Below are 26,914 nucleotides of genomic sequence, written 5' to 3'. Positions count from 1 at the left end.
CTCTGTGGAGTCAGCCGTGAGCAGCCTCTTAGCTACAGTGAGAATAGTCAAGAGGGATGAACTTGATAACCTACATCCAAGCAGAGGGGATACTGCTGAGTGACTGCTGCTTTGTTAGGTTGGCCGAACTGTGCCCTCCCTGAAGGCATTCTTTTGGAAAAGAATTCAGATAAGCTGCCTCCCAAGCTCCAAGCCAACAGAAGAAGGGAATGAAAACTAAAGGCCTGAAGAAGAACTCCAACCCTGGCCCAAGGGCTGAGGCTTGGCATCTCTATGGCCAAGTTACCCAACAAGAAAGGTATGAAGAAGGCCTTCAAGGGGCCAAGGCTGCTCATGTCATCCTGTGTTTGGGGACTCATCCCTCAGCAGAACTACTATTTAGCCAGGACACCAATAGCTGATTGCATGGATGGGGTGGGATGGGGGCATGTATGGCTGAGCTCGTGCCACCTCTTTCCAGGGGCTGCCCTTGGTGGATGGGCATGCAGGCACAGCACTATGCAGTGTCCACAGGCCCCTCAGAATTCCTTCTGTGTCCCATGCTCCTGGCCCCTCTAGTGGCTCTTTGGCTTTACAGTAAGTGAGGACAGCATGCCTTAGGAACATGGGCACTCAAGGACAAAAGAGTCAAGAACAGTCATGGTAGACTCTAGGAGTCAAGATGTGTAGGTTAAATGTCTTTTCTCACAGAGATGCCATTAGGACCACAGGCCCCAACTTACGCATCCTTCCTTGGGGCTCCTTGGACTGGCTGCTTGGCTGGCTTGGCAAAGCCAAAGCTGAATAGTTTTTTGTTTGTTTGTTTGTTTTTTAGTGGCTTCCCCTTTATCCCTCCCTTCAGGCTGATTCTGCAAGAGGAAGAGACTAGAGTCAGAAAAAGAAGACATGGGTCAGGGCAGAACACAAATCTGAATAAAAGTTCAAAGTGCTTTAAAGTCACAGACCCCAAAGGCATCAAGACGGGCCAAGGGTTCTGCTTCACCCAGGGTCTTGGCACCCTGGAGGGGTGGCAGAAATACCCAGTCCCTTCATAATTAGACTTAAAATGATTAATTCCCTAGACTATTTTTTTTTTTTTAAATGAAACTCACCCAAGACTGTGCTTAAACACCTTAGGAAAAAAAGGAGTCTCACCCTCTAAGAAACTGGGCCTCCACATCACCAGAAGCCACCTATTCTGCAGAATGAACCCCTGTTCCCCATGGGCCTCAGCTGAGGCCTAAGGGGTAGCCCTTCAGTAGAGGAAAGGGACCTCAGCAAAGGGCCTAGAGGAGTGTTCATAGCAGGAGGTGGGTGAGTCAGTCTGTTTACCCATGGGGCAGAAGCTGCTGTGTTAGGTAGGCAGGGCAGTGCTGAGTAAAGACAGGGCTCAGTCACTTTGATGTGTTCTGGAGAGCAGGCCAAAGGAATGTTGTCCCTCCCCTTCCCCGGCCCTCTGTCCTCCTGGCAGGACCTGTCATGCCTCTGGGTGCTGGAGCAGAGACCCAGCTAGCAGCAGTGGGTGGTGGCCACTGGGGTGGGGTTCCTTGGGAGGACAGACATGGCCTCCTGTGCCCTATTTCCTGAGGTTCTTGTCAGTCCCGATGGGCAGACTGGTGGCCCAGCTGCCAGTCATGATAAGTGCTATAGCATTTACATGGATGTGGTGGACACGGTCCCATAGTTCAAAGGTCTCCTCGTCTTCAGTGAGGGAAGCCTGGCTGCAGCTGCGACTTGTGGCGTCCAACAAGGAGTTGTCAGGGACTCGGGAGGTCTCATAGAGTAGGACGTTGAGTGTCTCCTCATAGATTTGGGCCCCTGGAAATTCCACCTTGGTCTGCTTCTTCTCTGTGGCATACACAATGGTGGTGCAGCACACCTCTGCCAGCTTACAACCCTGGCCATAGAAGGACCAGCAGCAGATCTCGTCACCAGTGATGTCTTTCATGAAGAGCACATGGCCACTGAAGCACAGGGACAGCTTGTCAGATAGCTCCATGTTTTTCAGCAGGTGATCATCAGAGTTGCTGGTGTAGGAATACTTGTTGCTTCTATTGTACAGCAGCTTCACCATGGGCTTGGTGGAGGCTTCGATGAGCTTCTTCTCCTCCTTCAGGGATGTGATGATGGGGATGTTACACACAGGCTGGTAGGAGTCCTTCTTCTCCTGCAGGGCAGTCTGGCACATGTCTGGCACATGTTCACCAGCCCCTGAATGAGGTAATATTTTGCTTGATCTCTTGCCAGTAATATTTTGCTTGATCTCTTGCCAGTTTTGAGGGAGGGTGATGGTGTCATCTTGGAGGTAATTCAAAATGGTGCCAAAGTGTTTTCCACATTGGTCTATGAAGATCCAGCCTTCTTTGTTGGTCAGCACCTCCATGTGCCCACTGAACATAGCCTTGAGCATGGTGTCATGCTGGGAGAGTGCCCACATGGTGGTGTAGTACAGGGAACCACCCACATTGAGTGGACGTACTTGTTACCCAGGCCTCCTCCCTTGAAGCCACTGAGCTTAGGCTTGGCCCCTGAGGCTGGGCAGAGGCAGGTATCACCCAACATCTCCTGCTGCAGGTAGATTACCACACGCTAGGAGATGGGCTTGGAAGGCCCCACTGTGGTGGAAGGGGTCACGGATGAGTGGCTGGTGGAGGCCAGAGCTTCATTCTCTCAGTGTGTCTCCGAGGGCGCCTCTCTTCAGTTGCGAGCTGATTTCGTGCTCTGTTTATATCTTAATTTGAATTATGTCTCTTGTAGGTAGCAAATAATTTGATATTTTTTTCTGATAATATCTGCCTTATGATTGAATTTTTAATGGATTCACACTTAACATTTTTATTGATATAGTTGGATTTACCTATACCATTTATCATTTTGTTTTCTATTTAGCTCGTCTTTTTTGTTCCACTATTATTCTCATAGTGACTTTTTTAGATTAAGTGTATATTTTCCAGTGAAAAATTTTAATTTCTTTAATGATTTTTAAATTATTTTTGAGTACTTTTTCAGTTATTGCTCTAGGGTTTACAATATACTCAAATTAACAGAATTTACTTCAGATTTATGCTAAGATCCAGTGTGATAGCAAAACTACTTGTACATAACTTCAGCTCTTCTTTTCTTCCCTTTGTACTTATACACATTATATCTATATGAGTTACAAACCCAATAAGAGATTATTATAATTATTGCTTTATATAATTTTATAATTTTTAAGAGCCTGTAAGAAGAATGGCGAACAAGCACTTATTTATAGTGTTCATAATATTAATATGACTGTTTATTATTTATCTCTCTTCAGTTTTCCTGTGCATAGGAATTGCCATCTGTTACCATTCCTTATTCTAATATATCACTGTTCCACTTCCTTCTTTTTCTGCTATTATAGTCAAATGTATTGAAATTATAAATATTATAGTCCCATCAATACAATTATGTATATATTGCTTTAGGTAATGTTCTTCATTTTTTAAATCATTAAGAAAAAGGAAAAGAAATATGTGATTATACTCTCATTTGTAATTTCCAACATAATTATTTTGCTGTTGCTTGTTGTTTTTTTCATGTGGATTTGAAAAAAAAAAAATGTCTGGTGCCCCCTACTTTAAGCCTGAAGACATTACTATTTGATATAAGAAGGTTATTTACCAGTGGATTCTCTCAATTTTTATTTATCTGGGATTGAGTTAGTATTTATTTTTGTTATATAGTTTTGTCATATATAAAATTTGGTTGACAGTTATTTTTCCCAGCCCTTTAAATATATCATCCCACTACCTTCTAGACTCCATTGCTTCTGATGAGAAGTCTGTTGTTAATTTTATTTGAGATTTCTCTTATATGATGAGTCAATTTTCTCTTACTGCTTTCAGGATTTCCTCCTTATTTCTTGCTTGACACCATTTGACTTTGATGTGTCTGAGTGTGTATTTGTTTGAGATTATCTTAATTGTGTTTCATTGAGATTTTTTATTTTCAGATTAATGTTTTCTATTTGTAAATATAAAAATGCTCTAAAAAATCTATTAAAAATGCAAAAAAAAATTAAAGGGTAGAAAAATACATGCCATACAAGCACAAGTTAAAAGAAAGCAGGAGTGGCTGTATTAATATCTGATAATGTAGGTTTCAAAACAGGGAATATGTTGTCTCCAGAAATGACTTAAAGGGTCAATTCCTAAATATGAAATAACGAATGAGAAAAGTCTGAAAACAGAGCTTCAAAATACATCAAGTAAAAACTGCTAGAATTGAAAAGAGAAATAGGAAATATCCACAATTATAGTTGTACATGGCAACATTTCCTCTCTCTGTAATTGATAGAACAAATAGAAATTTGATAAGAATTGATATATATAGTCAACACTATCAAAGGGCATAATAAACCAGTATAGAACATGTCATGCCAAAGAGTGAAACATACCTTCTTTTCAGGTACATGTAAAATTTCTTCAAGATAGGGGAACGAACATCAGCAAATTTAAATTATACAAAGTATGTTCTATGACCTTGACAGAATTAAACTAAAAATCAGTACCAGAAAGACATTTAGTAAATCCCCATTATAAAAATTAAGCTAAATACTCCTAAAAAAACAAATGATATTGGACAATGAGTAAGCCACAAGGGTAATTAGAAAATATGTTGTAGTGAATATAAATGAAAGAACAATAAATGATAGAACTTTAAAAAATAAGAGCAAATTAACAACTAAGCAAGCAGATATGGGAAATAAAGATAAGAACCAAAATGAATGAAATTGAAGGAAGAACGGACATTAATTGAACTAAAACCTGGTTCTTTGAAATGACCAACAAAATTAATAAATTTCTTGGGAGACTTATTAAGAAAAAGGTAAGATACAAATTACCAATATGAGGAATGAGAGAGGGGATATTGCTATACATTCTAATAAAAGGATAATAAGAAAGCAATAGAAATAAATGTATAGAAATAACTTTTATAACAGATAAAATGGAAAAACTTGAAATATGCAAATATTCATAGTTATCTCAAAAGAAATGAATATCTTTAATTGCTTTAATATTCAATGAAATTGAAGATTCAAAAAAACAAAACAAAACAAACAAACAAAAAAAAACAAGTAACTTGCAACCAAGAAAACTCAAAATCCAGATAGCTTCACAGGTGAATTCTATCAAAGATTGAGGAATAATGTTTTTTACATCTTTTATTGTGAAATATAACATATATATATATAGAAAAGTGATAACTTTCAAAGTAAGATTTAACAAGTAGAGAGCAAATTTCAAAGAATTTTGAGTTACAGTTCCAACATTTCAGTTATTTCCTTATTGTGAAGTATAACATATGTACAGAAAAGTGATACCTTTCAAAGTATGATTTAATAAGTAGTTATAGAGAAAATTTCAAGGAATGTTATGAGTTACAGATCCACAATGTCTGTTGTTTCCTTACGGTGAAATATAATATATATACAGAAATGTGATAACTTTCAAAGATTTAACAAGTAGCTATAGAGCAAATTTTGAAGCATGTCATATGTTATAATTCCTCCATGTCAGTTATTTCCTTCTAGCTATTCTAGTACCCTAGAAACTAAAAAAAAAAAAAAATTTATATAAAAATTCAGTATTTTGTAACCCTTTGTTAAATCCTATGTCGTCAGTTGCTTCCTCTCTCTCTCATTTGATCACTGTCTCAGTCTTCAGATATATCTGGGCAATGACCAACCTCAATTGTACATATTGAAAAGGATGTCAACATTATGGGGAAGAGGGATACACCTGGTTCATGTTCTTGGAGAGGTTGTTACCTCTGGATTTTGGGACTTGTCTGGCATAGGAACACTCTGTGGGATTTAAGTGATGAATAAATTTTATCAATTTAACAGTAATCATTCCAGATAGGAGAAGAAAAAGGAATGACTCTTGTGTTGGTTAATTTTATGTGTCAACTAGGCTAGGCTATGGTGCCTATTGTTTGATCAAATATTAATCCAGATGTTGCTTGTGAATTAACATCTGCAATAAGTTGAGGTGGGGCAAGATGGCGGAGTGGTGAGGTGTAGGTTTTAGTTACTCCTCCAGGGCAGTAGGTAGAAAGCCAGGAACTGTGTGGACCAGACACCGCAGAGCAATTTGACTTTGGGCATACTTCACACAACACTCACGAATGCGTGGAACAGCTGAGATCAGTGAAATCTGTAAGTTCTCACAGTCAGGGGACCCATGCCCCTCCCTGCCAGGCTCATTCCCGTGGGAAGAGGGGCCATTGGTGCTGGGAACGAGGAGGGAAAACTGCAGTTGTGGCTTTTATTGAAAACTTGGGCTGCTGATCCAAACTCCAAACATAGATAGACTGAGACCAGACACCGGAGAATCCGGGAGCAGTCAGCCTGGTGGAGAGGAGATAGGGCTAGCAAAAACAGCAAAAAAAAAAAAACCCAAAAATAAAAACAGAGACTTTTTGGAGTTCTGGTGAACATAGAATGGAGAATGGCAGGGCTCAAACAGAGTCAGGCTCGTATGCAAATCCAGAGGGCGAGTTTCTGTGTCTGAAGAGCTGGTTTCTCTGCTTTCTTGATTGTTCCTTCATGGTCCTAATCTCCTTGTGTCTTAGCATTTCAATAGTCCATTAGATCTGCAAGGAGGGCCCTTCTTTTTTTTTTTTGGTCTTTTTCTCTTTTTCTAAAACAATTACTCTAAGAAGCCCATTACAGAATGCCTCAAAGACTTGCAGTTTGGGCCCAGCCAAGAGTAAAGCTAAGAGAGCTTTGAGACACAAGGCAGTAAGTCCAGTGGCTGAGAAAATTTGCTGAATACCACAACTTCCCAAGAAAAGGGGTGTCCACTTCTAGCCATCTTCCCGGTGGGCTGGGAATGCTCCTGCCCGGCACCAGTGCCACAGCCCAAAGCTGCCCCAAATAACCGAGTGTGGCAGGAAGTGTTTCCAACAACACACACACACACTACAATATTGGGCATGGACAGTAGCCTTTCCCGCACCCTCAGCTAATTGTCCCAGAGCTGCGAAGGGGGAGCTGTGTGAAAAGGGGGAAATTAACATGCCCCATTCTGCCATCCTTTCAGCAGACTGGGAATGCCCCTACACAGACCTGCAGCCCGGAACCTCCCTGGGGGGACAGCACTCACCTGTGACGTAGCACAGTCATCCCTCAGCAGAGGACCTAGGAGTGCACAGCTTGAAAGAGGGACTCACTTGCAAGTCTCAGGGACCATACACCAATACCAAGGACTTGTGGGTCAGGGGCAGAGACAAACTATGGCAAGACTGAACACAGGATTAGACTATTGCAACAGTTTTAAAACACCAGGTACACATGGGAGATTTGATTATTAAAGCCACCCCCCTCCCTAACCACTCAGACACATACCCCATATGCAGGGCGGGCAACACCAACTACACATGCAAGCTTGGTGCAACAGTTGGACCCCACAAGACTCACACCCCCATTCACCACAAAGACAAAGTGGGGGAGAACTGGCTTGAGGGGTATAGGTGGCTTGTGGATGCCACCTGCTGGTTAATTAGAGAAAATGTACTCCATGATGCTGTAGATCTGACAAATTAGAGATAAGGGTTTGAATCAGTCTACATATCCTAAAAGAACCCTATCAAGTTAAGCAAATGCCAAGAGGCCAAAAACGACAGAAAATTTTAAAGCATATTTAAAAACAAGACGATATGGATAACCCAAGCCCAAACACCCAAATCAAAAGATCAGAGGAGATACAGTACTTGGAGCAATTAATCAAAGAATTAAAGACAAACAATGAGAGCATGGCACAGAATATAAAGGACATGAAGAGCATGACACAGGATATAAAGGACATGAAGAAGACCCTAGAAGAGCATAAAGAAGAAATTACAAGAGTAAATTAAAAAAAGATGATCTTATGGAAATAAAAGAAACTGATGACCAAATTATAAAGATTCTGGATACTCATAGTACAAGACTAGAGGAAGCTGAACAGTGAATCATTGACCTGGAGAATGACAGAACAGAAAATGCAAGAACAAAAGAAAGAATGGGGAAAAAATAAAAAAAATCAAAATGGACCTCAGGGATATGATAGATAATATAAAATGTCCAACTATAAGACTCATTGGTTTTCCAAGGAGAAGAGAAGGGTAAAGGACTAGGAAGAGTATTCAAAGAAATTGTTGGGGAAAACTTCCCAAATCTTGTCGGAAATAAAGTGGTACCTATAAGGGAATGAACGCTCACTCAGTTCTGGAGGAGAAAAGAATTTATTTACGATCTTGCAAGATAGGGCGTCCAGCCAAACACGTGGTAGGCTGGCACGCCAGAGGAAGAGAATGGCGATCTTTAAATCTTCTGCTCCTAATTTGCAAGTCTCTCCCCTGTTTCCCCATTGACTGGGTACTACAGAGGTTACAGCTTATCCAAGAACACTAACTAAATCATCTTTTGAGATTTTAATTTGTACAGCCTATCCAAGAGAGCCAACTAGCTCATTATTGAGATTTTGAACTGATCAGCCTATCCCAGAGAGTTCATTTAGTTTAAAAGAAAAAAAAAAATTTTTTTTTTTTTTGCTGTGAGTTCCCGCCTCTGATTTTACCTCATATCTCTTTACATTCCAGTAACCATGGTTACTTTTCCATATAAGGAGCAGGCAGATTCTCTCTTTCTTCTCTTTATCACACTGTCTCTATGTGAAAGCTAAACTTATCCCTTTCTTACAGATTCCCTCCTCTTTCTTTTTTAAACCTTTTTAGTGTTCACATTTTAGATTCTCAAATTTGCTAAGGGCTTTTTCACATTCCTCATCATAGGGATCTTTCACATTTTTGATTCTAGTGGTTTTGATGGGTTTTTTAACTAGCTTCTGGGCACACGGGATGATGTAGCACCCAGCTGTTATAAGCATTTTGGCTGGAATGATAAGGAAAATTAAAATAGACGTTGCAATTTCTTTTCATTTCTCGAACCAATTTTCCAACCATTCTGTGAGTGGGTTGTTAATGCTAGAATTTTTTGCTAGTTTCTGAAATAAGGCTGTTAAGCCTTGTAGGGCTTTGGTGATAGTTCCATCATTGGGGATGAATGTGCAACAATTTCCCCCAACTATAGCACAGATGCCTCCTTTTTCAGCTAGCATCATGTCTAGGGCTATTCTGTTTTCCCATGCCATTTGGCTAGTGGCATCTAACTGTTCTGCTATTTCTTTAATGACATCTTTGGTATAGTTGATAAATTTTAGCTGATGATTGACATTTTAATTGATGGTGACCCACCAGAATAAGGACGATTCAAATTCTGCAGCTACTTGATTTTTAGCTTTAAACTCATTAAGAACTTTCTGGGGAACCCCTATACTATCTACAAACATTTTTTTATTGAAGGAACTAGGTACATTTTGTACATTTTTCTTTTCTCCTTTGCCTTGGGTTGGTACTTTCTTATTTCTTTCAAATGCCAGGGTAAATGAGATAGCCAGTTAAACCAGAGCACAGGTTCCTTCCCACCTTTCAGGTAGTGTTGGCCAGAGGATGCCCTTCCCACAGTACCACCAGAGGTCTGCTCGGGGTATAGTTAGGCTGGAGAAGTTGCCAGTACTATTCTTGCTCACATTCCACACCTGTGTACACAAAGCCATGGTACCAAGATCCTGGAGTCCTTCTTCCCATCTGGAGAGACAGGCAGAGTGGTTTCCGGGACCAAGGCGAGACGCTGGTATGGCTTTGACACTTCCCTTCTGGACTGGAGGGAAAAGGGAGGACAATGTACTACAACTTTCACCAGGAGTAGCATTTTGAAAGACGAGTGTTATACATTTAAACTCCTTTTCATGCTTTTTCATCCCCAAGGGGAAGGGCATAATCTGAACAGTGGGTTGTTTGGTTATACGAGCATAACAGTCACTTCTGTTTAGACTCTGGATGGTATATTTGCCCCATGCTACCCAGGCATTTGTATTTCCATAATGTGTCTCTATTTTTGTGGTTTGCTTTAAGTCTTTGGCCTTAAGTATTCTAATGAACTTGGGGTCAATTTGAACTGGAGAGTTAAACTCCAGCCAAGTTTCCCTTAATGGTTTTTCCTCCAACCTGGGTAAGGCCCATCCCTCATACTGTGTGGTCCACTAAGCAGTGTTCCAAGAATAACGGGTCAGGTGACTCATAAGTTATACTCTCAAATGTTCGCCTCCCCAACAATCTTGCTTTCTATTTGAACAGTCTGCTTACATAAATGCTTATATTCCTCCCTCAGTTGTTGCTGATGTTTTAGATTTTTAGAGCTCATTACTTGACAAATGTCAAATTGTACAGTTTGAGGCTTTAAGCCTTTGACTACACTTATAACCAGCTTAGCAGAACCTGTTACTCCTTGAATATAGAACATTATGATCAGTACAAGCAATTTCATCATTAAGCTATACACAGAGCACAATGCAAACACAGGGTTTAATTCAGCCCTTCCTCCCTCCTAGTATGTTCTTTCAACTGTTGCCTATTTAGAGTGATCCTTAGGGGATCTGAGGTGGGAGTCACTTTCCAGGATTTAGGTTGAGTTGCTGGATACTTATCATCTGGTTCAGGCACCGGTCCCTTTACTCGTGTGTAGTGAGTCCAGCCTCTTTCTGCTGTTCGGACTGCCGTCTCAGTTGTCAGCAAGACTTGATAGGGTCCCTCCCAGATCGGTTGAAGTTTGGATTCTCTCCATGACTGGAACAGAACCCAGCTGCCAGGCTGATGTCGATGGGCAGCAAATTCAAGAGGCAGGGTCTGAGCCAGCAGTCCACGGTGCCTGAGAGATGATAAAGTAGAAGACAAGGCCAGTATATAATTCTTAAGAAAAAGATCCTTTGTGTCTAGGGAGGGAGCTCTCCAGTCTTCCTGGGAAAAGGCAAACCAAAAAGCATTTCATAAGGGGAAATTCCCAGTTCTTTTCTAGGGGCAGTCCTGATTCTTAGTAGAGCTATAGGTAAGCACTTGATCCAAGGTAACTTTGTTTCCAAAACTAATTTAGAAAGATGTTTCTTTATGGTTTGATTCATTCTTTCCACTCTCCCAGAGGATGGTGGATGCCAGGGAGTGTGGAAGTCCCAAGTGACACCCAGGCTTCTCATGACATTCTGCAACACACGGGAGGTAAAGTGACTGCCATTATCAGAGTCTATATTTTCCACTAACCCGTAATGGGGAATGATTTGTTCAAGGATAACTTTAGAAGTTCCCAATGCTGTAGCTGAGGATAGAGGGTAGGCTTCCACCCATCCAGTGAGGTGGTCGACAATTACCAAAATATACTTTAAATGACCAATTGGGGGCATTTCAGTATAATCAACTTGAATGCTCTGGAATGGTCTCAGGCCTGGCTCTCTTCCCCCTTGTACCTGTTTTCTTAAAACCTTTTTATTAATCTTCTGACAAATTATGCACCATTCACAGATTTGTTTAGCAACTGTATAAAGGCCTACACATCCAAATTGTTTAAGTCCTACATCACAAATGGCTTGTACCCCCCAATGACTCCCCTGGTGTAGGACTGCTAATATCTCCCTCATTATTTGTTTATTTAACATTTGTCTGCCATCTGGGAGAAACCATTTCCCCTGATCATTTAAGGTTGCTTCTAATTGTTTCAACTCTTTTACTTCTTTGGCAGAGAATGTGGGGACCCCAGACTCTTTAGGGATAGAGGGTATTAGGACCATTATTTTTAAAGGGGGACAGAGAGAAGCCTCCTTAGCCTTTTCATTAGCCAACCTATTGCCTTTTGCCTCAAAAGTAGGGCCCTTCTGATGTCCATTTATATGCACCACTGATATTTCTCTAGGTAAGAGTAGATTGGTTAATACTTGTTTCACCAATTCCCCATGAACCAGTTCTTTTCCTTTGCTATTGATTAATCTCCTTTCTTCCCAGATCTTTCCAAAGGTGTGGACTACTCCTAAGGCATACTTAGAGTCAGTGTATATCATACCATCCTTTCCTTCTAATAATTTGAGGGCTTGATTTAGTGTATACAACTCACAAGTTTGAGCTGCCCACTTATGGGCAATCGGCTAGGTTTTTTTACTTCACAAGTTACCCCATCTACGGCTGCATAGCCATTGTGCCTTTCTCCTTCTAGGACTTTGGAGGATCCATCTATGAACAGTCTTTCCCCCGAGTGCAGGGGAAGATCCCTTAGGTCAGGTCAGACTCGGGTTTGGTATTCAGTTAGCTCTAAACAGTCATGCTCAGGGGTGTCTGCTTGCTCAGGCCCCTTCCAGAGGAAGGAGGCCGGGTGTAGGCTATGATCTGTTGTTAAGACCAAATCATTTTTTTCCATTAGGATTGCCTCATATTTCAAGATTCGGGAATCAGTTAACTATCTCCCTGCCCTTTGAGATAGAAAAGGCCTCACTTGATGAGGAGTACTAACTACTAATGCCCCTTCAAAGGTCAATTTCCTGCTTTCTTCTACTAAAAGGGCAGTTGCTGCAATGGCTTGAACACACCGAGGCCACCCCCTAGAGACTGGATCTAAAACCTTTGAAAGGAAAGCTACTGGCTTTCTTTGACCTCCCCAGATTTGGGTTAGGACCCCTAAAGCTGTTCCCTTATCTACTGTAACAAACAGGCGAAAGGGTTTTTTGAGGGAAGGAAGTGCTAGAACGAGAGCTTGCACCAGTGCCTGCTTGAGCTCATTTAAAGCCTTTATTTCCACTTCCTCCCATTCTATCTTGTCAGGCTCTTCCTCTAGTAATTTTTGGTACAGCCCTTTAGTTTGAGATGCAAAAGAATCTATCCACAATCTACAGTACCCTACCAATCCCAGGAATTTTCTTAGCTCTCTTTTTGTTTGAGGAAGAGGCTCTACTATGGCCTGGATTCTTTCTGGATGGATTTTTCTTTTTCCTTCACTTATGAGGTGGCCTAGGTACTTAACTTCCCTTGCTACAAATTGCAGTTTACTTTTAGATACCCTTAATCCTTGTTCCCCTAAAAAGTTCAGTAGATTTTTCGTAACTTGAGCCAACACTTGCCTTTCTTTACCTGATATTAATAGATCATCTACATATTGCAGAAGGGTGATTTCAGGTGGGACTGGAAATTTTTCCAGTACCCTCTCTAACTCTTGTCCAAAGAGATTGGGGGACTCTGTGAAACCCTGAGGTAAGACCGTACATCTGTATTGCTGCTTTCGCCATTGAAGGGATCTTCCTACTCAAAGGCAAACAGGTCTCTACTTTCTGGATCAAGGGGACAGGCCTAGAAGGCATCCTTTAAATCTACTATACTAAACCACTTATGATGGAAGGGAATTTTACTCAGGAGAGTGTAAGGATTAGGAACTACAGGGTGTCAAACCTGGACAATTTTATTAATGGCCCTTAGATCCTGCACCATTCTCCAGCTACTATCTGGTTTCTGAATGGGGAGAATAGGAGTATTAAAAGAGGACATACAGGTTTCCAAGAGTCCATCTTGAAGGAGACCTTCAATGATGGGTTGGAGTCCCTGTCTTCCTTTAAGAGGAATAGGATATTGTTTCTGGCACACGACCTCCCCTTCCTTTTTTAACTTGATTTTACTTGGGGGAATTCCCAACCCTCCCCTGTTTCCTTCTTTTACCCATACCTCCTCCTCAATGTCTTTTTTATCTTCTTCAGTGAGCAGGGCCAACACCTTAATCCATCTATTCCTTACGTCTAAATCCAGTCCCATAGGTATTATTAGGTCTCTTCCTAATAAATTACTCCAGCTTCTGGGATGTGCAACAAGGGAGCTATGATTTGATTATTTTTCCAACAAATGTTAGTAGGTTCAAGAATGGGAACTTTAAATCCCTCCCCTTTTACCCCTGTGATGGTGAGGGAACTGCCAGAGAGCCTGGCTCCCTTTGGAAGATGATTGATTTACAGAGGAGCAAGCTGCTCCAGTGTCTACCAAGAATGTAATTTCCTCTTGATATGGGCCCACCTTTAAATTTACTAAAGGCTCCCGGTGGGCTTCTGAGATGAGGAGCCTCTGACTCTCCTAGTCTTCAAAATTCATTAAGGGTATAATTCAACCCTCCTTCTGTAAGTCTTGGCACTTCCTTTTGAAATGGCCAGGTTTTTCACAGTGATAACACCCTACCGAGTTCTGCATTTTCCTTGCTCTTTTATTTAAATTAGCCCAGCCCACTCCCCTATCTCGCCTCTGTCTGCTTCCTCCATTTCCTGCTTCTAATCTTTTTTTTTTTATTAAATTCAGTTTTATTGAAATACATTCACACACCATACAATCATCCATGGTATACAATCCACTGTCCACAGTATGATAACATAGTTATGCGTTCATCACCACACTCTATCTTTGAACATTTTCCTTACATCAGAAAGAACCAGAACAAGAATAAAAAATAAAAGTGAAAAAAGAACACCCAAATCAACCCCCCATCCCACCCCATTTATCCTTTAGTTTTTATCCCCATTTTTCTACTCATCCATACACTAGATAAAGGGGGTGTGATCCACAAGGTCTTCACAATCACACTGTCACCCCTTCTAATCTTTTCTTGACCAAGTGGTCAACAGTGGTTATCATGACTTTAGCCTGCTGCTTTTGTTTTTTGTCCTCCCTTCTTACAAATACTTTCTGTGCTTCCCTTAATAACTCCTCCAATGGCTTATTCATCCATCCGTCTATTTTCTGGATTTTTTTCTGAATATCAGGCCAAGATCCCTTCACATAGTTGACCTTTAACATTCCCTGGGCTACAGGGTCATCAGGGTCCATACCTCAATATTTCCTTACTTGTTCTCTCAATCTTTGTAGATAAGCAGAGGGAGACTCATCTTTCTCTTGATTCACCTCAAAGGCCTTATCCAAATTTTGAAATTTGGGTACTGCCAATTTTATTCCCTCTATAATGAGGTCTCTGAGATCCTTCATTTGTGCCCTATCCTCTTTATCATCATTATCCCAGTCAGGGTCAGTACTTGGAAATTTTTGCTCTGCTGCCATCACCCCTTGCCCTGGCGGGTGTTGCCTTTCCCATTCTTTCATAGCAGCCCCTCTTATCATTCCTCTCTCCTCTTTCATAAAGAGGATGTTTAATATGGACATAAGTTCAGACCACTTGTATAGGCTAGAGCCTAGGAACTGATTTATTTGCTCAGCCAGCCCCATTGGGTCCTCTATTAGCGATTTCATCTCCTTCTTAAAATTTCTAACTTCTGCACTCATTAATGGGGCATTTACATACCCAACTTCTTTTGGCCCCATAGGTACCTCCCTCAAGGGGTAAAGGGATTTAATGGGGTGATGTTCCCTTATTCTCTTTCCTTCAAGAGTTTTTGGAAATGGAAAATTCTGTACATCCCTTTTGCACTGTGTTAATTCTTTCCTCAACCATTGATGGGTCATATCTGGTGGGGCAGTTGGCGCCGATGGGCCTCTTGGTTCCCCTGGAACCTGTGTGGACTTTATTAGGTCCTCAGACTCTAGCAATCTCTGCCCAGGGGGAGGAGGGGAATAGTAGGGAGGAGGAAGTCTTAATAAGGGGTTCCAGGGTTTAGATTCTACCAACTCATCTTCAGAGTTTGGATTTCTATCTTTCACAGCATAGAGAGGAGTTTTTTTTGTTCTTTAGCCAGCATGTGGCATAATCAGACTCCTCCTTAGAAAAGGGTTTCTTCTCATTAACATAAATTACAAGGTTGGCACAGAGCCAGTCCTCCTCTGTCCCATACTTTGGCCAGAATACATCTGGCGGTGAAATGCTTTCTTCAGTCCAAATGTAACAACAATATTTAATCATATTCTTTTTGTCCTTTCCCTTGGTCTGATCGCTATAGGTCCAATATTTTAACATCCTACCTAGTGGACTATCTGGAGGGATGTCCCCGAGGGACTCTATAGGTGCCCCCTTTCTTCTTCCCCGGCCGGCCAACTGCCTCTATTTCCCATTCTGAGTCTTGTCTGGGCTTCTTTCTCTCAGTTCCTTTCACTTCGTCCGTCTCTGGCCCTTTCCCTCGTGGGAGAAGGGAACCGCAGATTGGGACTCCACACTCGGTTCGTGCAGTATGTCGCACGTCTCAGTCACACATAAGCAGCTCCACACTCATCATGAATTCCCAACCACCAAGGTAATATATTTCTTTCCTTACCTTGGTCCGTGCACGGAGTTGCCTGGTCAACCAGAGGCAGGCCTTTCCTTTTTCCCCTTTTCTCATCCACAACCAGCAGATCCAAGCATCTGGTCTCGGGCCCTTTAGCTGCTGGATATGGGCCCCCAATGGCGGAGTCCAAGACCGCTCAATCAGCGGGGTGCTTCTTCCCTTTGTCCACCTCGGGGGTCCCCCTCTGAAGCTTCGGGTCCCGGATGAGCCCCCAAGTTGTCGGAAAAAAAGCGGTACCTGTAAGGGAATAAACGCTCACTCAGTTCTGGAGGAGAAAAGAATTTATTTACGATCGTGCAAGATAGGGTGTCCAGCCAAACACGTGGTAGGCTGGCATGCCAGAGGAAGAGAATGGCGATTTTTAAATTTCCTACTCCTAATTTGCAAGTCCCTCCCCTGTTTCCCCATTGACTGGGTACTACAGAAGTTACAGCTTATCCAAGAACACTAACTAATTCATCTTTTGAGATTTTAATTTGTACAGCCTATCCAAGAGAGCCAACTAGCTCATTATTGAGATTTTGAACTGATCAGCCTATCCCAGAGAGTTCATTTAGTTTAAAAGAATTTTTTTTTTTTTTGCTGTGAGTTCCCGCCTCTGATTTTACCTTATCTCTTTACATTCAGTAACCATGGTTACTTTTCTATATAAGGAGCAGGCAGATTCTCTCTTTCTTCTCTTTATCATGCTGTCTCTATGTGAAAGCTAAACTTATCCCTCTCTTACATTCTAAACGCCATAAATTCACAAATCATAAATGCCCAGTGAACTCCAAATAGAATAAATCCAAATAAACCCAGTCCAAGATGTATTCTAATCAAACTGTCAAGTACAGAAGAGACGGAGCAAGTTCTGAAAACAGCAAGAGAAAAGCAATTCACCACATACAAAGGAAACAGCATAAGACTAAGTAGTGACTACTCAGCAGCCACCATGGAGGCAAGCAGGCAATGGCATGACATATTTAAAATTCTGAGTGAGAAAAATTGACAACCAAGAATTTTTTATCCAGCAAAGCTCTCTTTCAAATTTGAGGGAGAGCTTAAATTTTTCACAGAGAAACAAATGCTAAGAGAATTTGCTAACAAGAGAGCTGCTCCTACTAAAGGGAGCCCTACCAACAGAGAAACAAAGAAAGGAGAGAGAGACATGGAGAAAGATTCATTACTAAAGAGATTCAGTATGGGTACATTAAAGGATATTAATAGAGAGAGGGAAAAATATATATGATAAACACAAACCGAAGAATAAGATGGCTGATTCAAGAAATGCCTTCACGGTTATAACATTGAGTGTAAATGGATTAAACTCCCCAATCAAAAGGTATAGATTGGCAAAATGGATAAAAAAAATGAACCATCAATATGTTGCATACAAGAGACTCATCTTAGACACAGGGACACAAAGAAACTGAAAGTGAAAGGTTGGAAAAAAATATTTCATGCAACTACAGCCAAAAGAAAGCAGGTGTAGCAATATTAATCTCAGATAACCTAGACTTTAAATGCAAGGATTTTAGGAGAGACAAAGAAGGCCACTACATGCTAATAAAATGGGCAATTCAACAAGAAGAAATAGCAAACATAAATGTTTATGCACCCAATCAAGGTGCCAGAAAATACATGAGACAAACACTGGCAAAACTAAAGGAAGTATTGGATGTTTCCATGATAATTGTGGGAGATTTCAACACGTCACTCTCTCTTATAGATAGATCAACCAGACAGAAGACCAATAAGGAAATTGAAAACCTAAACAATCTGATAAATGAATTACATTTAACAGACATATATAGAACATTACATCCCAAGTCACCAGAATACGCATTCTTCTCTAGTGCTCACAGAACTTTCTCTAGTATAGATCATATGCTGGGACATAAAACAAGCCTCAGTAAATTTTAAAAAAATTGAAATTATTCAAAGCACATTCTCTGATCGCAATGGAATACAATTAGAAATCAGTAACCATCAGAGACTTAGAAAATTCACAAATACTTGGAGGTTAAACAACATGCTCCTAAACAGTGGGTTAAAGAAGAAATAGCAAGAGAAATTGCTAAATATATAGAGACAAATGAAAATGAGAACACAACATACGAAAACCTATGGGATGCAGAAAAGCAGTACTGAAGGGGAAATTTATAGCACTAAACTCATACATTAGAAAGGAAGAAAGAGCCAAAATCAAAGAACTAAGGGATCAACCTGAAAGAAGATAGAAAAGGAACGCAAACCAATCCTAAACCAAGTAGAAGAAAAGAAATAACAAGGATTAAAGCAGAAATAAATGACATAGAGAACAAAAAAACAATAGAGAGAATAATAACACCAAAGTTGGTTCTTTGAGAAGATCAACAAGATTGACAAAGCCCTAGCTAGACTGCAATCAGTTGACTTTAAGTAATGAAGATACTTTAGAAAATGTGGATAAGCCTCAATCCATTCAGTTTTTAAGAGAAGATTGAGGCTTCCAGGAGAAGAAATTATGCTGCAAGACTGCAGCACAAAGATCCCTCCTGACATTGCAGCTTGCTGGTCTACCCTACAGATTGCAATTTGCCAGCTCCCACAATGTGAGAGTCAATTCCTTAAAAAAATTATATATCCTATTAGGTGTGTTTCTCTGAGAAACTTGCCGATACAACTCCCAAACAATTGTAGGAGGCTAATATTATTTTGAGGTCCAAAAGCAGAAAGATGTATTACAATAAAATAAAACTACAGAACAATTGTCTTTATGAACATTAATGCAAAAATCTTTAACTCAATGTTAGCAAATCAAATACAGCAATGTATAAAAATATAATACATCATGACTGTGTAGAGTTTTTCCTAATTTGGACATTTGAAAATTAATCACTGTAATTTATTATATCAATATTCTGAGGAAGAAAAGCTGTATTATCTCCTTGATAGATGCAGCAGAAGCATTTAATAGAATTCCAATTTCATTCTAGATAAATATTTTCAGGAATCTAAAAATAGGTTGATGCCATACTTTTGGTGAAAGTAAGCTCAAGAAGTAGACAAGGATACCCACTTAACTACTCCTATTCAAAATAATACTGGAAATTCTAAAGAGTGTGAGTAGGCAAGAAGAAAAAATGGCATATAGTTTGAAGTGGAAGAAATAAGAGTTTTTAATCATAGTAGAATATAATTATCTGTATAGAAAATGCCAATGAATCTAATAAAGGCTATTAGAATTTATTAGTTTAGTAAGGTAAAATGGTGCATGTTCAATATACAAACATTAACTGCATTACTGGATGTTAGGAATGAATAATTAGGAATTGAAATTTAAAAATGCAGTGCCATGTGTAATAACAACCCCCCCCCACAAACATGAAATATTTAAAGATAATTATAACTAAATATGTGAAAAGTCTGAATAGTGAAAGTAAAAATATTAATGAGAAAAGTCAAAGAATAACTAAATATAGATATACCATAGATATACCATTTTCATGTATTAGATGCCAGTTTTAACAGCTATAGATTCATTACAATCAGGATGTAAATGTCAACAGATTTCTTTTTGGTAGAAATTGGTAAGCATATTCTAAAATTGATATTAAAAAACCAAAGGTCCTAGAACAGCTAGTACACTTTTCAAAAAAAGAATGAATTGGGAAGATTCACAATACTTGATTTCATGACTTAATAAAAAGCCACACTTCAAGACAATGTGCCATTAGCACAAGTATACACACATATATCAACTGAAAATAATAGAGAGTTCAAAAATAGGATCATATTTGTTCAACTGATTTTCCACAAAGCTTCCAAGTTGTTTCAATGGAGAAAGAATAGTCTATCCTACAAATGTTGCTGGGACAATCATATGCAAAAACAAAGCAAAACAAACAAAACGAAATAATAAAATCCCTCAACCCAGTAGCCCTCAAGATACACAGAACAAATTTTAAAACATAATGTATCAAGACTTAAATGTTTAATATGAAACTACAAAATTTCCCAAAGAAAATAAAGGAGAAAATATCTGAGTCCTTGGATTACATAACCGTTTTTTGAACAATAGGTCCACAAACACCAATATCAATAAAGTATAATTGAAAAACTAGACTTCTTAAAAATCAAAAGACAGTAAAAGAATGAAAACCCACCCATTGGGAGATAATATCTGCAAAACATATATCTGATTTAAAAAAATGCTATCTAGACTATATGAATCTCTCTCACAACATAATGAGAAAACAAATGACTCTAATTAAAAATGGGCAAAAGATTTGAACAGACTCTTCATTAGAGAAGACATATGGATAGTTAATAAGCATATGAAAAGATGCTCAACATCATTAGTCATTAGGGACAGGCAAATTTAAACCACAATGAGCTACACACAAAGTGGAATGTCCACAATTAAAGTAATAGTACTACCACCAAGTTCTGGTGTAGGGATTCAGAGCAACTGGAAATCTCATTCATTGCTGGTGGGAATGCAAAATTTTATAACCATTTTGAAAAATATTTTGGAAGTTTCTTACAAAGTTAAAAGTACTCTTAATATATGACCCACCAATCTCACTGTTATGTTTTTACCCAAGAGAAATGGAAATACATGTCAACAAAAAGCATGTGCATACATGTTTACAGGATCTTTATAATCACCAAACCCCAGGAGCAACCCAAATACCAATCAACTGCTGAATAGAAAAAAATATTATTGTGCATCCACAGAATGGAATGTAGGGCTACTCAGTAATAAAATGGAACAAAATATTGATACATGACACAACATGGAAACATCTCAAAAACATCATTATAAATGAAAGAATTTGATTTAAAACTTTACCTACTGTATGATTCCATTTATGTGGCTTTCTGGAAATGTCACAATTATAGGGACAGAAACAAAGCAGTGATTGCCAGAGGCTTGGATTTTGGTGTGTGTGGTAGTGGGCAAGGTTAGCATGAGGTGTGTGTGGTACACCAGGGATCATTTTTTGGGTGATGGAAATAGTCTGTCTTGATTATGATAACAATTACATGACTCTGTATATTTGTCAAAACTCACAGAAATGTAGAACTAAAATGGAATTTTACTGCATTTAACTTATACCCCAATGCGCTTGACATGACATAAAAAATGATTAATCAATTTTCTCACCTTTATCACAAAATAATTGAACACATTAATGTTCCTATAAGGGAATCATAGGCAGACTCCTAAAATTTTGTTAGCTTTTTTTCCCTCCCTATTGATCTAGCCATGAAAGATTATCTGCTTTCCTTGCAGCTTCAAGTACACAGGGAAATTCTGTTATATTATTGAGTCAACTACAAACACCAGTTTAACCTGAATAATTTTGTAAAATGGATAAATATGCAGTCTGTCTCAAGTATTGTTAGCCAAACTTTATGCCTATATCTTGGGGATCTATAAATGTTACCTTTATTCCCATTTTTTTGTTTGTTTGCTTGGTTTGGTTTGTTTGTTTGGGTACCCTTGCATCTGTCAGACTAACCAATTTGATTTTCTTCCAGTTTCCTTGTAGTAATGACCTATCAGCCATTTGTCAACATAGACATCTATGGCTTTATATAGTACTTTTCTATAACTAATGCTTTCTCTTGATATATATTACAGTGAAGGCATACATTTAAAAAATTCTATTGCTATCTGGAAATATTTTAAACACTTAAGAAAAGTAGTATTAAACCATTTAAAGCACCTTTTGTATATTTAAATATACCATGTTAGGATTTCATTCATGTAAATCCCATTCCAAGTGGATTTTGCTGCAAACTAAAGATTAACTTTTCATTGTCAAAATGTTCCACTTACTGATTTTAGTGAACACTTTATATTGGCATATTTTTATATTTCTAAGAATTAGTGAGTACATGGTTCTGGGATAAGTGTTCTATTTTGTCCATATTATTAATGTTATATGAGGTTTCTGATGACAAAGATCTAATGAACTATTTATAATTTATCTTTTTATGGATTTCTAAGAGTCTTTTTAGAACTTTGAATATGTTGAAATATGTGAATTGAAGTCTCTAGGAAAACAACTGAATTTAGTGAGTTATGTACCATATATTAAAAATGTTAAGCAATATATACTTTCCTAGAGAGACACTTTAAATATTTATTAAAGTTTTTTAAATGCCTTCATCATGCAAACAGTAGTTAGCAATATTGCTAAAATAATAAGCAAACTCAGTACTCACTTATAAATAATATGAATGCCCCAACAATGGGAAAAAAATCAATGAATGCTTTTTAAAATAACAACCAGAATTTCTTACAAGCTTATTTTAAAGTATTCCCACCAGATGGATCAGAAAAATGAACAGAAATCATATTATTTTAAAGAAATCCTGCCAATTTAACAAAATATTTTGCCTAACTTTCCCTAGCCTAGGAATATGAAAGATAATGTTTTTAAAGTCATTAAGAATTAATATTTCAGGACATGTGTTACTCTCTGGTATATAAGTAAAAAATATTGTAGAGCATGGCTATCCCCAGGAAATATGCTGCTTTTAAAATATGCTAATTTATCTGGTATGTATTGAATTGCAAAATAAATGAGATATTAAGCATATTCTTCTTGCTAAAATTAAGCAGTTTTCCCCAAAACTATTTGAAAGAATTCTTGCATATTTTATCTGCATATTCAAGCATTTTACTTTTAATCAAATACAAATTTTTTTCTACCATAAAAAAGTATAGTGTATAAAGTTTTTTAAATTATGGGGAAAACATGACCAAAAACTATACCCATATACTATATTTGAATTTTAAAAATACTCAAATGATTATATTACCTAAGAAGGGTAATTTGAGAAAATCTTTTGAGTAGGTTTCAATTCTTTAAAATATCTTTAAACTAAATTAAGATATCCTGTCTGCCACAAGATTTCTATTCTAAGTGGCTAGCCACACCCATCACCAACTATCCCTTCTAAAAGGTGCCTTCATTCAGACTTATCAAACTCAAGAGCTTTCACCTATTCAAAACTTCTTGGTTCTATGTCCCATTTTATTCCCCAACTACTAACAGACTTCGTAAGTGATGAGTAATTCCATGATTAATCCAACTGGGTGATAACCCTTTATTTTAAATGTGTTATATTTCCCCAGATGGTATTTTTGCTACTAGAAACATCTGATATAGATCTCCACCTCCAAAAATTATAATGGTGGAAAATTGACTCAGGCTTTTGTGAAGCTTGAATCAATTCTCCTCAGATCACAATCCGGAGAAAAACTGTCTTGCACTGCTGCATTCCTACATTTCAGAGAATCAGACCCCCATTATGGTTTGACCACTATGAATTACATGTCACGATGTTCACTTCATTAGTTAAGGTTATTCTGGTTTTTTTTTTTTTTATCTTAAAGACCCCTTTCTGATTCCAGTCTCTGTGTCAGAACTTCCCTCTGAATAATGATACTGTAAGGGTAAGACTTTAAAGCCTTTGATTAAGTGAGATTCTTAACACAGTTTATATAAACCAATATTTGGATCTCTATATGAAGCATTGGAACTTGCTAGGTCTTATAGTTTGATTTTCAGCTACCAATTTGTCTTATTTAGCTAAACCCCAAATGAGCTTCCAGAAAAGGACTAAGAACAGAAAATCAATTCAAAAGATGCCTTGCCAATAGATTTGAAGAAAAGAACAAAAGGATAGTTAAAAGTTTAATTTCACTTGTCCTGCCCCACAACAAGCTCTCCAAAATATAGATTATTAAAAACTACAAGTTAAAATTAGCCAATGTAAAGGTGCATTATTTTCTTGGTGATAGCACTTTATTTATTCCATTGAAGAAGATTAGGTTGGGTAATACTAAATCTAATAATTTATTTGTGATTATAGGATAAATAATGATATATATAAATAGATATATGGATGGATGTTGAGATGTAGCTGTTAAGTTTTAATTCTAAAAGTATTACATAGCTGACATAGAAATATGTCAGTTTTAATACTATTTGGACTGAGATTTTAATTATTCTTTTATGTTATTTTGCATAGAAATTTAGATACGTAAAGGACTTCTAAAAAGTCTGCAAATATAATATTTTTATTTCACAAATGAAGCAACTGAAGTCTGAATAACTTGTCAAAATACACACAGCTGTGAAGGATGAAAATAAATAATTAAATTTTGATTCCTACCTTCTTGAATTGCTTATGTTATATCATAAATAGAATTAGTTTACTTCTAAACAGTGTATCTTGCCGCATCTAATACTTAAAACTTAATAAGCCTGAGTAATCCTGAGCATTAACCTGATCTGTGCCTTTCAACTGAATTCTTATTATACAAATAATTACAATATAAATGAGAATATGTATAAGCACCATTATCAGGATCTTACTAAAACTTCTAAATAATTGCAAATTCATTTTATTTTCTAAGCTATAAAGTTACATAACAATTATACCAATAAAATGAAGCCTCTTTACCATGATGCCTTTATTGCAGTAGCAAATGGCAAATTAAGGAATTATATATATAGTCTTGTAATAAAATTGTTTTTATAATTTAGTATTTATTTTGTAATGAATTAAAAATCCACAACTGAAAATTGTTGAATAAATAAAATAAAGGCAGCTTTTTAACCCTGTTATGTTATACCTCAGGTTAATATTTTAAGTACATAATATATAATTGTTTTAGTAACTATATTGTTACATATTATTTACTTTTACTGTGTTCCAGTAGAGATCAAATTAAACTTGTGCTCACCCATTGTGTTCATAACTAACCCAGCAGTCCTGGCAGTACATAGGGGAACAAAATGAGAGAGTATATCTGGTTACATTTAGGGTCATATATTCCTTGAGCCCTAAAGAACTATATAGATTATGCAATTTAAAAGCTTTAGAGTACAGACGAGCAAACTGAAGACTGGAGTGGCTAATGAATTTCCTGTATTAGTGTTAAAAGAAATATTAAAGCCCAAATCTTCTGGCTTTTCACTCAGGGTTTTAACATGCCATGAGCATGTGTGGCAGACTGTATTTTCCAAAGTTGTCTGCAATATTATCTCCCTTCCTACACACTCTTCTTCTCTGCATCTGTCATCCAAATATTGGTCTGATTTCTATCTTGTCATATCTAGTCTGGCCTCTTGACCACTTATGATCAATATAATATTGTGGAAGTGACACCACATGAGTCAGTAAGGGGCATGCAGCTTCCACCTGGTTCTCTGGGAAGTCTGGCTCTCAGAACACTCCCTCTGAGGGTATTTCAACTCAGATGCAGGTGACATATTATAAGCTCAATCCCCATAAGGAAGCCAACTATAAATGCTCTGGTTAACCATTTAACCATCCCAGGTAATCCAATCTAACTGCCCCAGGCATGCCATGTCAGTGAGGAAGTCATTTGGGAAGTAAACCCTCCATGCACAACTGGTCCAGACCTCAGCTATTCAAGTCTTCACTTGTAAGGCCCAGTATGGTGAAGCAGAGGGAAGCCATCCCCACTGTGTCCCTTCTGAATCCCTATTCCACAGATCCGTGACATTACAAAATTGTGTTTTTTACCAGTAAATTGTGGAGTGATTATTATGCAGCAAAATTAACTGCAGTACAGGTTTAGAGAAGACACATATTCAATGTGAAAACTGAAGGACATCAAGATCTCCACCTGTAGGATACATGAAGTGGAAACCTGAAATGATACCTTGGGTAATATAAGGTTCTTCTTATCCCCCTTCTGATGGTCATTTGAAGATGAGTGTATTTTTTGGACATATGTATAATTATTTTCATTTTCATTTTTCACTGACTTCGATCTAGGAAATCTGTCTCTTTAGTTGGTAGTATATATTGATTTACATATTAATTTAAGAATTCATAGCTGAATTCAGCTAATGTTTAGAGTCTTTTAGTCACCGAGTTTTATTCACTAAGGACTCTATGGGAGCATATAAGAAGGACAATTAATACAGATTCATAGACAAATTAATTTTCCTTCTTATATGCTCCCATACAGCTGATCTCAGTCTGGAAACATGAACCTTGACAGAGCCACAGTATTGAAATAGCATTTATGGTAAATACTGTGAACTGATGCTCTTCCTTAGGCTTGTCTATATGCTATATCCATTAATCACACATATTCTCTAAGTTGGTGGTAAAATGTTCCTTTAATACAGTGATACTGTTGTCACCAAACACCCTAATCTACAGACACACATGGACACACACATATACACACGTTATCTACATATGGTGTCAGAAAGTAAGTGGGGAAATTTGAGACTCCTAAATTTCCTTTAATGCTATATTGGTTTTCCATTGTTACATAACACATTATTACAAATTTTGCATCATAAAAGAACATGCATATATTATCTTGTATTTTCCAGGGGTCAGGAGTCCAGGCATGGCTTAGTTGGGTCTTCAGCTTGAAGTTTCATCCAACTGTAATCCAGGTGTCTTCATGGACTACAGTCTCATCAGAGGTTCAACTAGGGAAAGGTCTTCTTCTAAGCTCCCTCAGGTTGTTGGCAGAATTCCTTTCCTCAAGGTCATAGGTTGGAGAACCCAATTTTCTTTCTGTAGGCCAAGGGTTGCTCTTAGCTCTTAGAGGCCTCTGACAGTTTCTTGCCACATGGCCCTCTCACTGTATGGCAGCTTACCTCTTTACAGCCAGCTATGGAGCCTCTCACATGCTAGTCTATTAGGATGGATTCTTTACATAATGTAACCTAACCATAATGCAATCATGGGAGTGGCATTCCATCACCTTTGCCACAATCTCCTGGCTTAGAATCAAGTCTCAGGTCCTGCCCACACTCATCCTG

The 26,914-nt window shown here is 38.3% G+C and overlaps 1 pseudogene; it reads right to left on the bottom strand.

Annotated features, from left to right (window-relative positions):
* Positions 1-1,574: 1,574 nt before the first annotated feature.
* LOC119509313 lies at positions 1,575-2,541 on the bottom strand (annotated as a pseudogene).
* Between the last annotated feature and the right edge of the window lie 24,373 nt (positions 2,542-26,914).

Source organism: Choloepus didactylus, chromosome 14, assembly GCF_015220235.1.
Source record: "Choloepus didactylus isolate mChoDid1 chromosome 14, mChoDid1.pri, whole genome shotgun sequence".
Lineage (NCBI taxonomy): Eukaryota > Metazoa > Chordata > Mammalia > Pilosa > Megalonychidae > Choloepus > Choloepus didactylus.
Note: the sequence above shows the minus strand (reverse complement) of the source record. Positions and strands in the feature narration are given on the sequence as shown.